This window comes from Hemiscyllium ocellatum, chromosome 3, assembly GCF_020745735.1.
Source record: "Hemiscyllium ocellatum isolate sHemOce1 chromosome 3, sHemOce1.pat.X.cur, whole genome shotgun sequence".
In the NCBI taxonomy this organism is placed as follows: Eukaryota; Metazoa; Chordata; class Chondrichthyes; order Orectolobiformes; family Hemiscylliidae; genus Hemiscyllium; species Hemiscyllium ocellatum.
Window position 1 is genome coordinate 20,531,077 of NC_083403.1, and position 18,855 is coordinate 20,549,931.

General features: G+C 42.2%; 2 long non-coding RNA genes across 11 annotated transcripts in view; one reads left to right on the forward strand and one right to left on the reverse strand.

Moving 5' to 3' along the window:
- Positions 1-18,855, reverse strand: part of LOC132830941 (uncharacterized) — a 558,005-nt gene that overhangs the window by 348,421 nt on the left and 190,729 nt on the right. For 9 of the 10 annotated variants that reach the window (XR_009646452.1, XR_009646457.1, XR_009646455.1 and 6 more), the window contains exon 4: positions 1,110-1,267. The exons of the other annotated variant lie outside the window; for it this stretch is intronic. This is a non-coding gene — a long non-coding RNA (uncharacterized LOC132830941). The remainder of the gene's footprint in view (positions 1-1,109; positions 1,268-18,855) is intronic. 10 annotated transcript variants of the gene reach the window in all.
- Positions 1-18,855, forward strand: part of LOC132830974 (uncharacterized) — a 41,194-nt gene that overhangs the window by 15,639 nt on the left and 6,700 nt on the right. The window lies entirely within an intron of this gene.

Here is an 18,855-nt window from a genome sequence, read left to right on the forward strand (position 1 = left end):
AGATACCATGCAAGAACTGTAAAATACACTATATTGGACAAACTAACGCGAAACTTGCCACCACGACACATGAACACCAACTAGCCACCAAAAGACATGACCCACCATATACAGACAAAGAAGGACACCACTGACTGGGACAACACACATCCTAGCACAGGCGAAACAAAGACATGCATGAGAATTCTTAGAGGCATGGCATTCTAACCAGAACTCTATCAGTAAACATACCAATTTAGATCCTACCTGCCTTCCCTTGAAAAAAAGGAACCAGAAGTGACATCACCCACCAAGACTGATGGAGAGGCGGGACATACCACCAGCACTTCACCAGAAACTCTCACTGATGATGTTACCTAGTATGGTGATGAAACAACAGAAAACAAACTTTCAACCTCAGCGAGTTAACTTACATACTCATTTCTTAAGTATTAAGAGGATGGGGCAGTGTTGGTGTCCAATTATGCCCTCATTCAATAATTCACTTGAAATGAAGATTAGATACAGCCAGCAATTAGGAATGCAAATGATTTTTGGATACACATGAGGATTTGAGTGTGCAGTTTCAGTCCCCTCACCAAAGGAAGGATATACTTACCATTGAATGAGTGTAATGAAGATTCACCAAACTGATTCCTGGCATGTCCTAAGAGGAAGGATTAAGGAGACTGGGTCTATCTTCTCTCAAATTATAAGAACGAGTGGTGATTGCATTGAAGTTTATAAAATTCTTAGAGGCTTCGACAGGGTAGATGCAGGAAGGATGTTTCCCCTGACTTGGGTAGGGAAGGGGCTCACAAACCAGGAAGCAGGTTCAGAATGAGGGCAAACCATTTAGGATGAGTTGAGGAGGAATGACTTTACTTACTTCAAGACAGAGATCGATAGATTAAAGACTGAAAGGGATATGAGAACAGTGCGGAAAAATGGCCATTAAGATAGAAGTCCAGATAATGATCTCATGGAAGTTTGAAGCAACATCAAGGAAATGAATGGCCTATGCCTGCTAGTTTCTATTTTCCTGAGCTTGGTTCAGGATCAGTTGACAGCTTTGCTTCAGTATCTTAGATCAAGCAACCAATTATTATTGAATAAATGGATGTGCTCACCGAGTCATCATAAAGGGTGCAGCTAATGATTTCTTTTTAAAAATCAAATATTGAAATCTGATAATTATGGAGTACTCGAGCTGTGAAGTTGCTGGTTCTTGGGTATCTTTCCTCTTTCATGGATCCATTAGCTTCAAACCATTTCCATCTTTGCGCTTCTGAAATAATCCAACACACACAAAGCCAAATTCAAGGTATCTGGGTAGGAAAAAACTGCATCAGAATGAAAGATTATTATTATTTTTAGGCAGCAATTCTCCAATACATAAATGGATACTGGAGCAAGCCAAATTATACTTCCAGACAGCCAGAATCATGCTCTAAAACTCAACCCATCGGCTAGAATTTTCTCCCGAAAAGCAAATAAAGCATCCACACCCCTTCCACTCCCATAAAAACCAAGTACTGTGCAGGAAGGTCCAGGGTTGAAGTACGGACCTGCCACCAAATGGGACCCTTCAGTGGTCAATCAACCACCAATTAACGGCTTATTTTCACCACATGAAAAGTGGCAGACCTCTGAACTAGTTAAATTAAGTGGTCTAATTGCTGGTTTGGACAGAATGGTGCTCGACAACCACACACGCCTCCACTGCACCATTACCATCAACCCTCCAACTACCATCTCTTCTCACAACCAGAAACCCCACCAAACCCCCATTCCCCACACAGAAAAGTTACCTACACACCCCACTGCTTCTGAGCTTCATTGGTGCTATATAGTCTTTGCCACTGTACCAGGAAGGAATGTTCTAAAAAGCCCAGAGGGTGGGCCTGACGGGCACTCGTCACTGTTGGGTGGTCACCCATGCGCCATGCAACCTGGCCCAACACTGAACATGGAACAACCCGGCTATGACATTGCACAGTGGTCAGCATATCCCCAGGAAATTAATCCAAGAACTCACCAGCTCGGAAATGTTACAAGAACACTAATTATCAAAGAGAAAAGGGTATTGGCGAAAGGAAAAGGGAGACAGGGAGAAGAGATAAAAAGGGGGAATGTGAGGAGGCAATGGGAACAGCGAGGGAAGAGGGACAAAGGCAGCGGGAAAACAATAAAAAGGAACAAGTGTCACACTGCAGTCCATTTTCGATATTTAGCCAAAGCCTTGCTTACTGGAATAAACTGCTGTGTGCTGTCAACTCATGAAATCTAGGAATTTCTTTGGGACAGTCTAACTCCATTTCTTAGAAGAATCCAAAAAACCAGTGATGAGAGCAAACTTTGATCCAATCAATAAATTTGGGTCAGATTTGAAACTGAGCTCCTGAGGTTTCAGTGCTGCATATTACCCTGAGCCCGGAACCGCAAGATGAAAAACCAATTTGCAAATCTGAACCAAGACTCAAAATTTCAAAGACATAAAAGGAAACATGATAAATCTGAATCGATGTCAGAGTTAAGAGGGCAGTCAGTCAGTTAGTTAGTTAAACCCTGTTCTCATATTCAGCCTTATTTGGATTCAATTGGTTGGTTAAGGGTAATTTTATGGAACTGGTCAGCTCCATCCACATCACGCAAAAGAATCTGCATGCAAATCAGTTTCGAAAAAAGGACAGTAGTTGACCTTGAACAGTCTACAGGAGTTCGGATGTTACCTCTCAAACTAAAATTCTGGAACATGAGATTTCCATAACAAAATGAGACAGCACTGCCATTATAAATCTTATAGGAGTCGAGAAATTTAACAGTTTTTGTTCGCAAAGATAAAAAAATTCTGGATGGTGGGTTTTGTTAAACAACTCCCATCAGTAATGGTATCTCCTATAACTTTCCTGTAACAAAGTTTCCAGTAACATCTGATAAAAGTCACACAATGCAGCACATGAATATCCTCATGAGATCCAATACTTCAAAAGCAGTTTCTGGTGAGTAATATTCTTTGATGATAAAGTCTGAAAGTGCAAAGATGTTTCACAGTCCTTTATAATCTGAATACTATGCCACTATCCTATCTGTCAACTACTCGGTCAAAAAAATAAAAATTTGCTGATTCTGGTAAATCTTATTGTTGGCCAAAGTGACAGAATTGTGGGTTCGCAGGGTCGAATGACTCTAGAGTTTCTTTCTGAAAATGCAGTCAGGTAGATTTAATGTCAGACTCATTCTGCTTCCATCTTTATTCCTTCATGGGATGTGGGTGTGACTGATTGTGCCAGCTCTTATCGCCCATCCCTAACTGCCCTTGAGAAAGTGGTGGGAAGCTGTTGGGCAGAGAATTCCAAGATTTTCATCCAGCAACAGTGAGGAAATGGTGATACAGTTCCAATTCTGGTATGGGGCTTGGAGAGGAGACTGTAGTGCATTGTGTTCCCATTAGTTCTTGTTCATAGATTTTATGATGCACCTCAGGAGTAGGCAGGATTTGAACTCCGACTTCCTGGCTCAGAGGTAAGGACACTACCAATGCAGCACAATAGCCCTTCCAGGTGCTATCAGGCCTGAGATTACTTAGCTTCTGAGATCTGCAACTTTCAGACTAGTATGGCTGTGGGCAAAAGAAGCTGAATACTGAGGTTTCAGGCAAAAGCCCTTCATTAGGATGATTCCTGATGAAGGGCTTTTGCCTGAAACATCAATTTCCCTGCTCCTCGGATGGTGCCTGACCTGCTGTGCTTTTCCAGCACCACTCTGATCTAAACTCTGGTTTCCAGCATCTACAGTCCTCACTTTTGCCTAGAAGCTGAATACTCTCTACTCAAAATGACATCATCGCGGTCCAAAGTGTCAATGCTTGCAGGAACTTGCTTTAGATATTCCTTAAATCAACTTGTTCAGAGAAGTTATGACATGCCACTGGATCAGGTGGAACCTGAACTTGGGTCCCCTAATTCAGAGGTAGGGACAATACCACTGCATCAAAAGACCCACCTACAAATGCTAAACAGATTCTGGGGTTCAAAAACGTAGTGCTGGAAAACACAGCAGGCCAGGCAGCATCCAAGGAGCAGGAGAATCAACATTTTGGGCATAAGCCCTTCTTCAGGAATGCCCGAAACGTCGATTTTCCTGCTCCTCGGATGCTGCCTGGCCTGCTGTGTTTTCCAGCACCACATTTTTCAACTCTGGTCTCCAGCATCTGCAGTCCTCACTTTCTCCTAAATAGATTCTGCACTGAATAAGGCACATTTTATTAAAAATGCACATTTTAGTCCAATAAGTATGTCATAATCTTAACCTGCCTTTGGGGAGCCAAATCAAACACATGCAGGTTGAGGACTGTTTTATAATGAAAGTTTAGAGCATGTTTTTATGGAACAGTATCAGTGACTTCATCCCACTCACTTCCCCCAGAGGTGTACAGTGGGCTGGCTGACACAATGGCAATTTGCAAGATGGCTCAGGAGCCAGATGAGAGAGTGGACAGACCCACAAGGCACAGCACAAGAGGACATTTGGAGCTCTGAAGAGCATGAACTAGGTTTACTAGCAGGAGACTGGCACCTCTTCTTATCCCATTCTTCCTGCAGACTACTGGAAGAGGTCAGTGACCAGCAACTCCCTTGCTTCTGAAGACCCTTATTGGGCTTCCTATAAAGTAGAGGCGCATATAGTCTCTTTAGATGATATTCTCACCGAAATTCCAGAACATACATTGGTGAAGTCCTGATATGTCCCAGAAAGTCACCCAATGTGTTTCTACAGTCCTCCTCAAACTTAAAGCAGGAATGAAAACTGATATGCCCTTAAGTAGCTCACAAAACTCTTTGCAATGACGTCCTCATTCCTGGTCAGCTGGTTGTTGTTCAACAAATTGTTATCTGCCAAAATGACATGCAGTCTTTTTAATGAATACTTATAAACAATATACATGTCAATCAACCCCCTTAAACACCTCTGTGGAAAACTGACAGCAAAAGCATTGAAGCCAGCACAACCAAGATGATGTCTTGTGCTCAACACTTGCGAATCCAGTTCAGCAGCTTAAGATCTCACCTCAGCCATTTCCTTACCGATTAACTATCAGACCAAAATCACCTCACCCCACTGGAATTTTCAGCTTTGGGAAGGAGCAACTACAGGCAAAACTGAACATGAATGATGCTTCCTTCCAAATATTAATTCCCGCTAATTCACCTTTGTACTTGTTTTATTGTTATGTTATCTATGAAGAATTAGAGACTAAATGTTATAGGAATTTATCTCCTGGGGTAACAGATACTACTGTTTCACAGAAGTCAATGTGCCATGCAGCAGTATAGCACTAATAGTCTACCAGTCACATGGAGAGCTGCAAATAATGCACTCCATGGAGCTCCAGCATTTTTGGGTCTATAAGGTGCTTATTTCAAACTAGAACCAAGGGGCATTTAGCTTGGTTGGCTGGATAGCTGATTTGTGTTGAAGACTGATGCCAATAGAGTGGGTTAAATTCTCCCACTGGCTGAGATTACCATAAAAGTCCCACCTTCTCAACCTTGCTCTTTGCCTGAGGCATGGTAACCCTCAGTTAAACTCACCACCAGTCATCTCTCTCGAATCAGAAAGCAGCTCTAAGGTCCAGTAGGACGATGGTGACTTCACCTTTTAAGGGGAACCAGAAAACAAAATAGCATTGTGGGTCACTTTTAACTTTAACAATGGTATACAGACTGGTGTTAAGAGAATGAAGTTGGCAGGTACGCAGGAAGGTGTTGCTGAGCATAATGCTATGAGCAGTACTCAAAAGTTTGGATTACACAAATACGAGAGTACAAGAGCAAGGAAGTCATGTTCAACTGATAAAGGATGTAGGTTAGCCTCAACTAGAATTAGTTCTGGTTCTGGGTGCTACACTTTACAAAGGATGTGAAAGTATTGGAAAGAATATGGAAGAGGTTTTACATTAATGATTCCAAGGATGAAGAATTTCAGTTATAAAAGTGCTGAAGAAGCTTGGACTGTTAGTCTTGAAGATAAAACTGAGAGGAGATTTGACTAAAGTATTCAAAGTCATGAAGGGCTTGGATGGGATGAATCAGGAGAAAACAGTCCCACTTGTGAAAGAATGGAGGGTAGAGATTTAAATTAATTCATAAAAGCAGCACATTAGTCATCTGAGGAATATCTTTTTCACAGAGCCAGCAGTTCAAGTCTGGAATACACTGCTGAAAATGTGGAAGAGGTATGTTTAATCAGGATATTCAAAAAGGGAATTGGGGGTTATTTGGAAAGGATCAACATGCAAGATTATGGGAAAATGGTCATTGGGAGAGCCAGTGCAGACACTATGAGCTAAATAGTCCCCTCTGTAAAAGTTCTGTGACAAATCAGTTTATTACAATATATCAATGATCTAAATCTTGCTGTGCAGGCAACCATTTCAAAGTTTATTGATGGTTTAAACTCAGACACTGGAAACTGCGTAGGACTTCAAAAGGACACAAAGGATATTGATAAGTTGTTAGAATGGACAGATGTTTGGCAGATAAAATTCAATGCAGTGAAATGTACAGTGACACATCTTGTTAGAAACAAGATGGAGAGGCATTTAAACTAAATGCAACTGTGCTCATGAGGTTCAGGAGCAGAGGGACCTGGGTATGTAATGCGTCAGTCATTAAAAGTGACAGAACATATGGACAACATAGCATATATAATTCTAGGCTTTAACAATAGGAGCATAGAGTACAAGAGCAAGGAATTTATGCTGAATCTGTATAAGTTACTGGTTAGACCTCAGTTGGAGTTTTGTATTTAGTTGTGGGTATTAGACTTCAGGAAGACTAAATTGGAGAGTCAGGTAAATGTTTATGACAATGGTTTCAGGAGTTAGAATCTTCACTTGTGAGGACAGATTGGAGAAGCTGAGACTGTTTCATTTAGAGGTGAAGGCTGAGAGGAAACTCAATAATGATGGGTCTGGGAAGACAGAATCCCAGTTGTAAAAGGTTCAAGAGCGAGAGGGCACTGATTTAAAGGGTTCTGCAAAAGAAGCAAATCCAATGTGATAAAATAAAAAAAACTTTCGGCATGGAGGTGTGATGGAGGTAGATTCAATAGAGGGATGCAAAAGGGCATTAGATGGAAATTTGAAGAGAAGTAATGTGCAGGGTGTTTGTGACTAGACAGGAGAATGGTACAGGTCATTCTGCTATAACAGCGGGAATTGGCTAGAACGTGATTGACGAATTGTGAACGTTGTTTGGATAACGTGAACTTTCCACTGAATGGGTACAGTGATTTTCTATTAGCAACCTCCTACAGCACAATTTTCTATAGAGGAACACAACTGTCGTGTTATAGCAAAATGAGGTACAATGCACGATACTGCACATTTGGAGAGCCAGGGTAGACATGATGGGCTGAACAGCATCTTTCTGCACTGTAACAATTGTGATGCAAAGTTCATAATTTCTAATCCAAGTGTAGGTGAAACAAATACCAATACTTCTCAAAAATTACCTCAAAAGTCATTCTTCCCTCCTGGGATTCCAATCTTTTTTCACCAGGTCCCAGATATAAACTTCCCCTTCAATATTCACTTAATTTACTGTCACTCTCCCTGCCCTGCAGCATTCAGCTTACAAGAGCCAACCTCTGTCCAAATTCACACAACCAACTTCCTGCTGCCTGACTGGACTGAGCTACTTCCTTCATTACACTTAGTTGCTTTGTGTAATGGTGGGTTGGAATGAAAAGTCATTACTGGAGATGCTCTGGCTGTGATTGGAAAGGCAGAGTGAAATTGATCAGGGAATCCCAAATAGACAAATAGGTATTTTGAGGTGACTGTCAAAGGCTAAGGAGAGGTCAAGCAGACTTAGAATGGCAGCTTTTCTTCTTCTCACTTAATTTCACTTGCTACTAGCCTTACTTTTCTTTATCTGCTTTCACTTCTCAATTTCTCCTGTTCTTTTTCCACCTTAATTCTTTGTCTATAAGCTCCTTGCCTGACATCTACCATATGACTAACTGTAAGTCTGCAAAGATTGTCAAGACATTTGAAATTGGGCAGGAAATTGTAACGATTCAGAACTGGATATACATGTTGGATTCAGCTTTCCTGCTCATATCTGGAGGAGGATGGGGGAATTCCCGTTGAATGTGAGATTCCCCTGAGATATATAAACAGGAGAGTAAGCATAAAAAGGCAGCAATTATGACTCATGACAAAGTGCTGGTTAGATCACACAGCTTAAACATGTACAATAGAGAATATAATTAGGTACAACAGCTAATTTGCTTGACTTGTGACTATTTAAATCCTAGTTTCAATATTTTACCAATCATTTAAAGTAATCTGTAGCTAGAAAACTGGCATCTACCTAGTTACATGTAAAATTGTCCAGTTGAGTCGTGTATATAATAGGCAAGTCAAATCAAATCACCAGTTTACTCCAGATCAAAGTGGTCGAAGACGTTGGCAACACTTATCAAGCAGCACCTACTCAGCAATAACCGGATACTTAATGTGGGTTCTGTCATAGCCAGTCAGCTCCTACCTCATTATAGCAATTGTCCAAACATTGTCTACAAAGTTCAACTCCAGTGGTAAGATGACAGTGACTATCCTTCCTAACCAGGTAGAATTTGACTAAGTGTAGTATCAAGGGGCACTAGCAAAACTCAGTCAATGGGAATTCGGAGAAAATTCTCCAAAGACTGGACTCAGACCAGCACACAGCAAGATGGTTACAGTTATCGCAGGCCAATAATGATGCTCAAAACACCACTGCCAGAGTTCCTCATAGTGGTGTCCAAGGGTCAACCATAATCAATAGCCAGTTATTATAAGGTCAGAAGTATGGAGGTTGATTGAGGATTATAGCAACACTGCAACTCAACAGGTACAGAAGTAGTCAATACTCATCTACAACAAAACTTGGACAATGTCCAGGCTTGGGATGATACATGGCAAATGACTTTCACACCACATAAGTTCATTTTGAACAAGAAAATCTAACCACTATCTCTTGACATTTAATGACATTACCATCACTAAGTTAGAGACAAAAAAAAAACTGCAGCTGTTGGAATTCAAGGTAGACAAACTGAGGTCCTAAAGAAGGGTTACACCGGAACCACTGACATCTCCACCTCCTGATGCTGCCTAGATTACCATCACTAAAGCACCCAGTATCCTATGAGTCACTGTTGACCAGAAACTGAACTAAACTAGCCACACAGATATAGCAGGTTAAAAGTGCAGGCCAGTTGCTGGGAATTCAGCTACAAATAACTTACCTTTCAACTCCTCAAAGCCCACAATTTACAATGTACAAATCAGGGGTGTAATGGACTATTCTCTATTTACCTGGTTGATTGTGGTTCTAACAGCTCTGAACCTTATTACAATGTGGGCGGCACGGTGGCATTAGTGGGCGGCACGGTGGCATAGTGGTTAGCACTGCTGCCTCACAGCGCCTGAAGACCCGGGTTCAATTCCCGACTCAGGCGACTGACTGTGTGGAGTTTGCACGTTCTCCCCGTGTCTGCGTGGGTTTCCTCCGGGTGCTCCGGTTTCCTCCCACAGTCCAAAGATGTGCGGGTCAGGTGAATTGGCCAAGCTAAATTGCCCGTAGTGTTAGGTAAGGGGTAATGTAGGGGTATGGGTGGGTTTCGCTTCGGCGGGTCGGTGTGGACTTGTTGGGCCGAAGGGCCTGTTTCCACACTAAGTCTAATCTAATCTAATCTAATCCTTGGTCCAAACATGGACATACGAGCTGAATTCCAGGGTGGGGCTGCTTTTGATTCATTGTGTTATCACGGAGGCCCAGCAAATCTGGGGTCAACAGGAATTAAGGGGAAAGCTCCCTACTGGTTGGAGACACACCTGGCACACTGGAAGATTATTGTTGGGGGTCAGTAATCTCAGCTCCAGGAAATGTCTGCAGGGGTTCCTCTGGGTAGTGTCCTAGGCCCAACCAACTCCGCCTGCTTTATCAATGACCTTCTCTCCATCATTAGGTCCAAAGCGAGGTACCTCACTGATGACTGCACAAGTCGCAACTCCTCAGAAACTGAAGCAATCCCAAATGCTGCAAGACCTGGACAATATCCAGGTTTGGGTTGAAAAGTGGCAAGCCAAATCTTCATTACACAAGTGCCAGGTAATGATCATCTCCAACAAGAGAGAATCTAATCACTGCCCTTGAATTCAATGGTATCACCATCACTGAATCTGCCCCACCAATTACATCCTGGGGGTTACCATTGATCAGAAACTCACCTGGACCTGTCTTCTAAATACTGTGGCTACAAGAGCAAGTCAGAGGTTAAGAAAACTGCAGTAAGCAACTCACCTCCTGATTCCTCAAAGCATATCACAAGGCACAAGCCAGGAGTGTGATGGACTACTCCTCACATGCCTGGATGACTGCAGCTCCAACAATGCTCAAGAAACTTGACACCATTTGCACAAAGCAGCTCACTTAAATGTCACCAAAAATATCAGCTGCCACCAGTACCGGCACTCTGCAGGAGCAGCGTGTACCATCTATAAGACGCACTGGAGAAATTCACTAAAACTTCTCAGATAGCATCAATTGTACGTGGAACCAGTCTTTTACTGTGGCTCCATGACACCATACTAATCAAAAGCAGCCCCACCCTGGAAATCAGCTCTTATGTCCATATTTGGACCAAGGATGTGACGAGGTTCAGAGCTCGTTTGTTGGAAATACAATTCTGCATCTCTCTTCCTTATAGTACAGTAGACATATTTACTCTACAATGATTGCAGTGGGTCAAGGAGGCACTTTCTCAAGGGCAGTTAGTGATGGGCAATAAATGCTGGCTTGGCATTGACATCCACATACGGTGAAAGAAGAAATAAAAACTATACACACCATTCCGCACTTCCTCTCTGATAGGACTCAAAAAAGTTTAATTGATGAGATTTTTATACACTTTTTCTCAAATTTCTCATTTTCCTAAAATCAAACTCTCTATCTGGCTTCCTTATTTGTCGATTTCTTTCGTGAACACGGTGGTTGAGCAGACAAGACCCACAACCAGCCCTCCGGAGAGCAAATGTTCATGTTTTCTCAAAGCACAGAAAAGGTCCAGTGAATCTTTGTCAGGATGCCAAGTGTCAAATCAACAAGCTTCTTCTTGGTCCACTGCACACATTCAACCCTGACTTAGCAGAGCCCAGCTGACTGCATATTTGAACTGCTACACCCAAGAATATCATCATACAGACAGGAAGACCACAGGCTGAAGATAAACTGCAAGCATTCAATGGAAGCTGTTTATTCAACCTATAATGCAGAGTTATGCATCAGTAGCTTTTGTTGGCCTGCTCTACAAGCAGAGCTGCATTTCTTTTTGAAAATCAGACGTTAAAAAAAATGAAGAAATACTCATGCTGTTCAATATCTCATTGGATAAATACATCAATCTGTATTGGTAGGGAGTCGAAGAAAGAATGCAGAATTCAACTCCAGCCAATCCTAAACTCACTGCTCTAAGTCAGACATGCAACGCACTTGTATACAAGAACTGGCTAGAGGGCGGAAAGGTTAATGGCTTTTGTGCTCGAGTGCATAGTGTTAGCTGGTCTGGAGTGCATTTTTAAATAGATTTGTTCCCAGGATGTAGGCATCATTGGCTCAGCCAACATTTATTACTCATCTCTAATTAACGCAGAGGACAATTAAGAGTCAACCACATTGCTGTGGATTCAGAGACACATTTGGCCAGACTTGGTATGGAGGACGATTTCCTTCATACACGTTTGCTTATTTTTACATTTTTTTGTTATTGCATTCCAATTTCACCCCATTGATTTCAACCCTGGTCCCCAAATCTTTGACCTAGACCAGTGACATTACCACTGCACCAGCAACCTCTCCCTTAGTGAGAACTAATGTTAATGATGGGCAATAAACACAGGCTTGGCATTGACATCCACATATGGTGAAAATAAACACTATCCACATCATTCCGCACTTCCTCTCCGATAGGACTCAAAGTTTAATTGATGAGATTTTTGTACCCTTTTTCCCAAATCTCTCATTTTCCTAAAATCAAACCCTCTACCTGGCTTCCTTATTTGTCGATTTCTTTTGTGAACACGGTGGTTGAGCAAGCAAGACCGACAAGCAGCCCTCCGGAGAGCAAATGTTCATGTTTTCCTGAATAAGAACCCATCCACAGTCATTGGGTCAGATCAGGACGAGCAGAAAGTTCAAGGAACTTCAGTGACAAATCAGCAATTGAAATTTTGAGACACGGGAACAGCAATTAATACACAAAAGAATGTAAGCCGGACGTAATGGCAGACTGTTATGAAACTTGAAAGGGTTCAGAAAAGATCTACAAGGGTGTTGCCAGGGTTGGAGGATTTGAACTATAGGGAGAGGTTGAACAGGCTTAGACTGTTTTCCCTTGAGTGTCGATGGCTGAGGGGTGACCTTATAGAGGTTTATAAAATTATGAAGGGCGTGGATAGAGTAAATAGACAAAGTCTTTTCTTTGGGGTGGGGAGTCCAGAACTAGAGGGCATAGGTTTAAGATGAGAGGAGAAAGATATAAAAAAGACCAAAGGGAGAACATTTTCACGCAAAGGATGGTACGTGGATGGAATGAGCTGCCAGGGGAAGTGGTGGAGGCTGGTACAATTGCAACATTTAAAAGGCATCTGAATAGGTACATGAATAGGAAATGTTTGGAGGAATATGGGCCGGGTGCTGGCAAGTTGGACTAGATTAGCTTGGGATGTCTGGTGGGCACGGTCGAGTTGGACTGAAGGGTCTGTTTCTGTGCTGTACATCTCTATGAATTTAATGCCAGAATTACAAATCAGTATCTATTTAGAAATCAGTTGGGGGTGAGAAGTCATGACTGTGTTGGAAACGGTCAATAATTGTGATTTTCCCCAATTTGGGTAATTAATGGCTAGAGGGAGAAAGAGTCCTCCATTGAATTAAAGGATAGGGTGAGTGCTTTTGTAGCCACAGTATTTATATACGGGTCTAAATCAGTTTCTGATCAATGGTAACCCCAGGATGTTGATAGTGGAGGATTCAGTTCAAGGTAATAGCATTAAACAACGGGATGATGGTTAAATTCTTTCTTGGAGATGGACAACACTCAGCACTTCTGTGACACAAATGTTTCTTGCCACTTATCAGCCCAACATCAAATGCTGTTCAAGTGTTAACTGAATTTAGACATAGACTGCTTCAGTATCTGAGGAGTACTAAAGTGTGCTGAACATTGGGGATGTTCACCAATGATTGCACAATTTTGACTTTATAATGCAGGGACAATAAATGCTGAAGTGGCTGAAGATCGTTGGATATTTGGATCAAGGCAATAAATGAATTTGGGAACTGTGTGAACCTACCAGAAGGTAAACAAAGCAGTGAGCTGACTTTTATTCAGTAAATGCCATTTAATAATACTGTTCATGAAAATCTCCATTACATTACTGTCTACCAACAGTCATAACAGAATTGGATTTGTCTCAATTGTTGTGGATAGGATATACCTCAGCAATTTTCCAAGTTTCAGGATGGATGCCAGTTTTTTTAAAGCTTTATTGGAATAGACAGACATGGGGAATGACCAGCTCAAGTCACCTGTACTGCTACTGAGATGTTCTTGTATCCAGAATACTAAGTGGTTTCTTAACAGTGCATGGAGCAAATTGAATTGACTAAAGACCTAAGAGGTTAGAAAGTAGAGGAGACCATAAGCATTTCTGCCTGAAGATAGCTCTATCTGCTTCAGTCTTGTCTTTTGCACTGATGTGCTGGGCTCTCCTCATTGAGGATGAGGATATTATAAAGCCTCCTCCTCCTCCCATGAGTTTTTAAATTGTTCACCACAGGATGTGGCAGGACTGAAGAGTTTAGATTTGATTTGTCAGTTGTAACTTTGGTTAGCTCTGCCTGTCACTTGCTGCTTATGCTGTTCAGGATAAACGTTGTCCTGTGCTGGAGCTTCAGCAGGTTAATACCTCATTTCTAGATATGATTGGTACTTCTCCTGACACACCTTCCTGCACTTTTCACTGAACCAGGCCTGATCCCCCAGCTAATAACAATGACACAGTAGGATATGTCAGGCCACGAGGTTACAGATTGTAGTTGAATGCAGTTGTTCTACTAATGGTGATACACAGTGCCTCATGGCTCCACTGAGTTGAGTTGCTGGATCTGTTAAAAATCTCTTATTTATACTAACATTGGGTATACAATAAATCAAGAAACAAGAAATGCATGTAATCTGGATAATAAATGATAATGGGTGACTCTAATTTACATAGAGTGGGTTAACCATGTCAGCACAAACACTGGACGATGGAGTGTACACGATATGTGCTTCTGAAACAGTACATTGAAGAGCTAACTCGGGATCAGGCCATTTTAGATTCAGTTTTCCAAATGAGAAACAATTAATTAGTAACTTTGCTGTGAAGGAGTCTTTTGGAAATAGTGACCATAAAATGATCAAATGCAATACAAGTCATTCTGAAACTGGAATCTTAAATCTGGGTAAAGGATGCAATGACAGTAGGACAGCAAGTTGGTTATGGTGAATTGGGGAAACACAGCTAAAGATTTGATAGTGGATAGGCAATAGCTAGTATAAAAATAAACACAAAATCCACAACAGATTGCATTCCTCTTAAGCATAAACACTTAAAAGGAAAGGAGGATCGACTGTGGTTAATTAAAGTTAAAGATTGCATTAAAATAAAAGAGGTGGTTTATATGTAAGAATGTCACAAATAGTGGCAACCCGGAGGACTGGGAGCAATTTAAGATGTTGCAAAGTAAACTGATAAGACAAGAAAATACAGAGAACATGAATGCAAGCCAACGGGAACATGAAGGTGAACTATAAAACCTTTTATTGAAATAGGAAAGTTAATTAATTAGCAAGGACAAACGTGGGAGCAGGAGAATTTACTGTAGAGAGCAGGAAAATGCAAATAATCTGAACATTACATCTATCTTTGTGGAAATAGACATGGAAAATTGCCTGGAAATACTCAGCATTTGTGAAACTGAGGAATGAAAATAAATTAACGTTAAAGAGATGGAACTTGAAATATCGGCTGGAAAGAAGGTAGATATATCTCCTATACCAAATCAGCTTGATCCCAAAGTGCTGAAGGAAGTACCTGTAGAGCTGGTGGACACATTGGTGGTTCTCCTTTGTAATTCTGCAGATATTGGGAAAGGCTCTTGCTGACTGGTAGGTAGAAAATGTAAACCCATTATTTAAGGACAGAGGACAAAAGGAAACATACACAATCCTGAAGGAAGTTGATCAAGCTGAATGTTGAAAGAATGTCTCTCCTTGTGGAAGGATCCATCAATCAATGTTAGGATAATTGGCTTATGGTTAGCCACTATTTTCCTACCTCTCTTTTTGATTTAGGACGTCATATCAGCAGTTTTCCAATCCTCTGGCACTTCTGCAGAATCCCGTAATTTGCATCCAGTATTTCTGTTGCTACCTCTTTTAGGATGTAATAGCAGAACACCTGGAAAATCATAATCTAATCGGGCAGAGTCAGCCATGCATCATGAAAGGGAAATAGTGTCTGACTAATTTAGAGTTTTTCAGGAAGTCTCAACCAAAGTGGATAGAGGGGAACCAGTAAATTTGTTGTATTTGGTCTTTCAGAAGTTACCTAATAAACGGTTAAGTCATAAGAGTTCATACCGTTGGATAAGGTAAGAATCCACAATATTGGCATGGATAGAGAATTGGCTCATGGGCAGGAAATGAGTGGGTTTAAGGGGTTCTTTTTCTGGTTGGTGACCCATGACCAATTTGGTTCCACAGGAATCAGTGCTAGGACTACAACTTGCAGGAAATAAATGAATGTAGCCAAATTTGCAGACAACACAAAACAGATGGTATCCCTCTCAAAACCTACTATTCAAAGGGTCATAGAGTCATAGAGATGCACAGCATTGAAACAGACTCTTCGATCCAACACGCCCATGCCAACCAGATATCCCAACCCAATCTAGTCCCACCTGCCAGCACCCAGTCCATATCCCTCCAAACCCTTCTTTATTCATATACACATCCAAATGCCTCTTAAATGTTGCAATTGTACCAGCCTCCACCACATCTTCTGGCAGCTCATTCCATACACGTACCACCCTGTGTGTGAAAAGGTTGTCCCTTAGATCTCTTTTATATCTTTCTCCTCTCACCCTCAACCTATGCCCTCTAGTTCTGGATTCCCCGACCCCGGGGAAAAGACTTTGTCTATTTATCCTATCCATGCCCCTCAATTTTGTAAACCTTCATAAGTCACCCCTCAGCCTCCGATGCTTCAGGGAATACAGCCCCAGCTTGTTCAGCCGTTCCCTATAGCTCAAAGCCTCAAACTCTGGGAACATCCTTGTAAATCTTTTCTGAACCCTTTCAAGTTTCACAACATCTTCCCGATCGGAAGGAGACCAGAATTGCACGCAATATTCCAACAGTGGCCTAACCAATGTCCTGTACAGCTGCAACATGACCTCCCAGCTCCTGTACTCAATACTCTGACCAATAAAGAAAAGCTTCTTCACTATCCTACCTACCTGCGACTCCACTTTCAAGGAGCTATGAACCTGCACTCCAAGGTCTCTTTGTTCAGCAACACTCCCTAGGACCTAACCATTAAGTATATAAGTCCTGCTAAGATTTGCTTTCCCAAAATGCAGCACCTCGCATTTATCTGAAATAAACTCCATCTGCCACTTCTCAGCCCATTGGCCCATCTGATCAAGATTCTATTGTAATCTGAGGTAACCCTCTACGCTGTCCACTACATCTCCAAATTTGGTGTCATCTGCAAACTTACTAACTGGACCTCTTATGCTCACATCCAAATCATTTATGTAAACGACAAAAAGTAGAGGACCCAGCACCGATCCTTGTGGCACTCCACTGGTCACAGGCCTCCAGTCTGAAAAACAACCCTCCACCACCACCCTCTGTCTTCTACCTTTCAGCCAGTTCTGTATCCAAATGGCTAGTTCTCCCTGTATTCCATGAGATCTAACCTTGCTAATCAGTCTCCCTTGGGGAACCTTGTCAAACGCCTTACTGAAGTCCATATAGATCACATCTACTGCTCTGCCCTCATCAATCTTCTTTGTTACCTCTTCAAAAAACTCAATCAAGTTTGTGAGACATGATTGCCCACGCACAAAGCCATGTTGACTATCCCTAATCAGTCCTTGCCTTTCAAAATACATGTACACCCTGTCCCTCAGGATTCCCTCCAACAACTAGCCCACCACTGAGGTCAGGCTCACCGGTCTATAGTTCCCTGGCTTATCCTTACCACCCTTCTTAAACAGTGGCACCACTCAAAGAGTTAAGAGAAATATTGATCAGTTAAGAAAGAAAGTGGGCAGAAAGTTGGTGAGTGGAGTTAGAAAATGTTAAGTTGTTCATTTTGGAAGGGAGAATATAAGAACAGAAAATTATTTGAACAGATAAAAACTGCAGAAAGCTGCAACAATAGACAATAGGTGCAGAAGTACCATTCTGCCCTTTGAGCCAGCACCACCATTCATTATGATCAGAGCTGATCATCCTCAATCAGTATCCTGTTCCTGCCTTGTCCCCATAACCTTTGATTCCACTATCCTTAAGAGCTCTATCCAACTCTTTCTTGAAAGTATCCAGAGACTGGGCCTCCACTGCCCTCTGGGGCAGAGCATTCCACACACCCACCACTCTCTGGGGGAAGAAGTTTCTCCTCAACTCTATTCTACGTGGCCTTCCCCTTATTTTTAAACTGTGTCCTCTGGTTCGGGACTCACCCATCAACAGAAACATGCTTCCTGCCTCTAGAGTGTCCAATCCTTTAATAATCTTATACGTCTCAATCAGGTCCCCTCTCAGCCTTCTAAACTCAAGGGTATACAAGGCCAGTTACTCCAATCCTTCAACGTAACATAGTCCTGCCATTCCAGGAATTGACCTCGTGAACCTACGCTGCACTCCCTCAATAGCCAGAATGTCTTTCCTCAAATTTGGAGACCAAAACTGCACACAATATTCAGGTGCGGTCTCACCAGGGCACTGTACAGCTGCAGAAGGACCTCTTTGCTTCTGTACTCAATTCTTCTTGTTACGAAGGCCAGCATGTCATTAGCTTTCTTCACTGCCTGCTGTACCTACATGCTTGTTTTCATTGACTGGTGTACAAGAACACCTAGATCGTGTTGTACTGCCCCTTTACCTAACGACTTCATTTAGGTAGTAATCTGTCTTCCTGTTCTTGCCACCAAAGTGGACAACCACACATTTATCCACATTAAACTGCATCTGCCATGCATCCGTCCACTCACCTAACCTGTCCAGGTTACCCTGTAATCTCCTAACATCCTCCTCACATTTCACCCTGCCACCCAGCTTTGTGTCATCAGCAGATTATTATTTTTAATACCTTCATCTATATCATTAATGTACATGGTAAAAAGCTGCGGTCCCAGCACTGATTGGCACGGTAGCAGTGGTTAGCACAGCGCCAGAGACCCGCGTTCAATTCCCGCCTCAGGCAACTGTCTGTATGGAGTTTGCACGTTCTCCCTGTGTCTGCGTGGGTTTCCACCGGGTGCTCCGGTTACCTCCCACAGTCTAAAGATGTGCAGGTTAGGTGAATTGGCCATGCTAAATTGCCCGTAATGTTAGGTGAAGGGGTAAGTGTAGGGGTCTGGGTGGGTTGTGGGTCAGTGTGGACTTGTTGGGCCGAAGGGCCTGTTTCCACACTAAGTAATCTAATCTGAACCCTGTGGCACACCACTGGTCATCACCGGCCATTCCAAAAGGGAGCCGTTTATC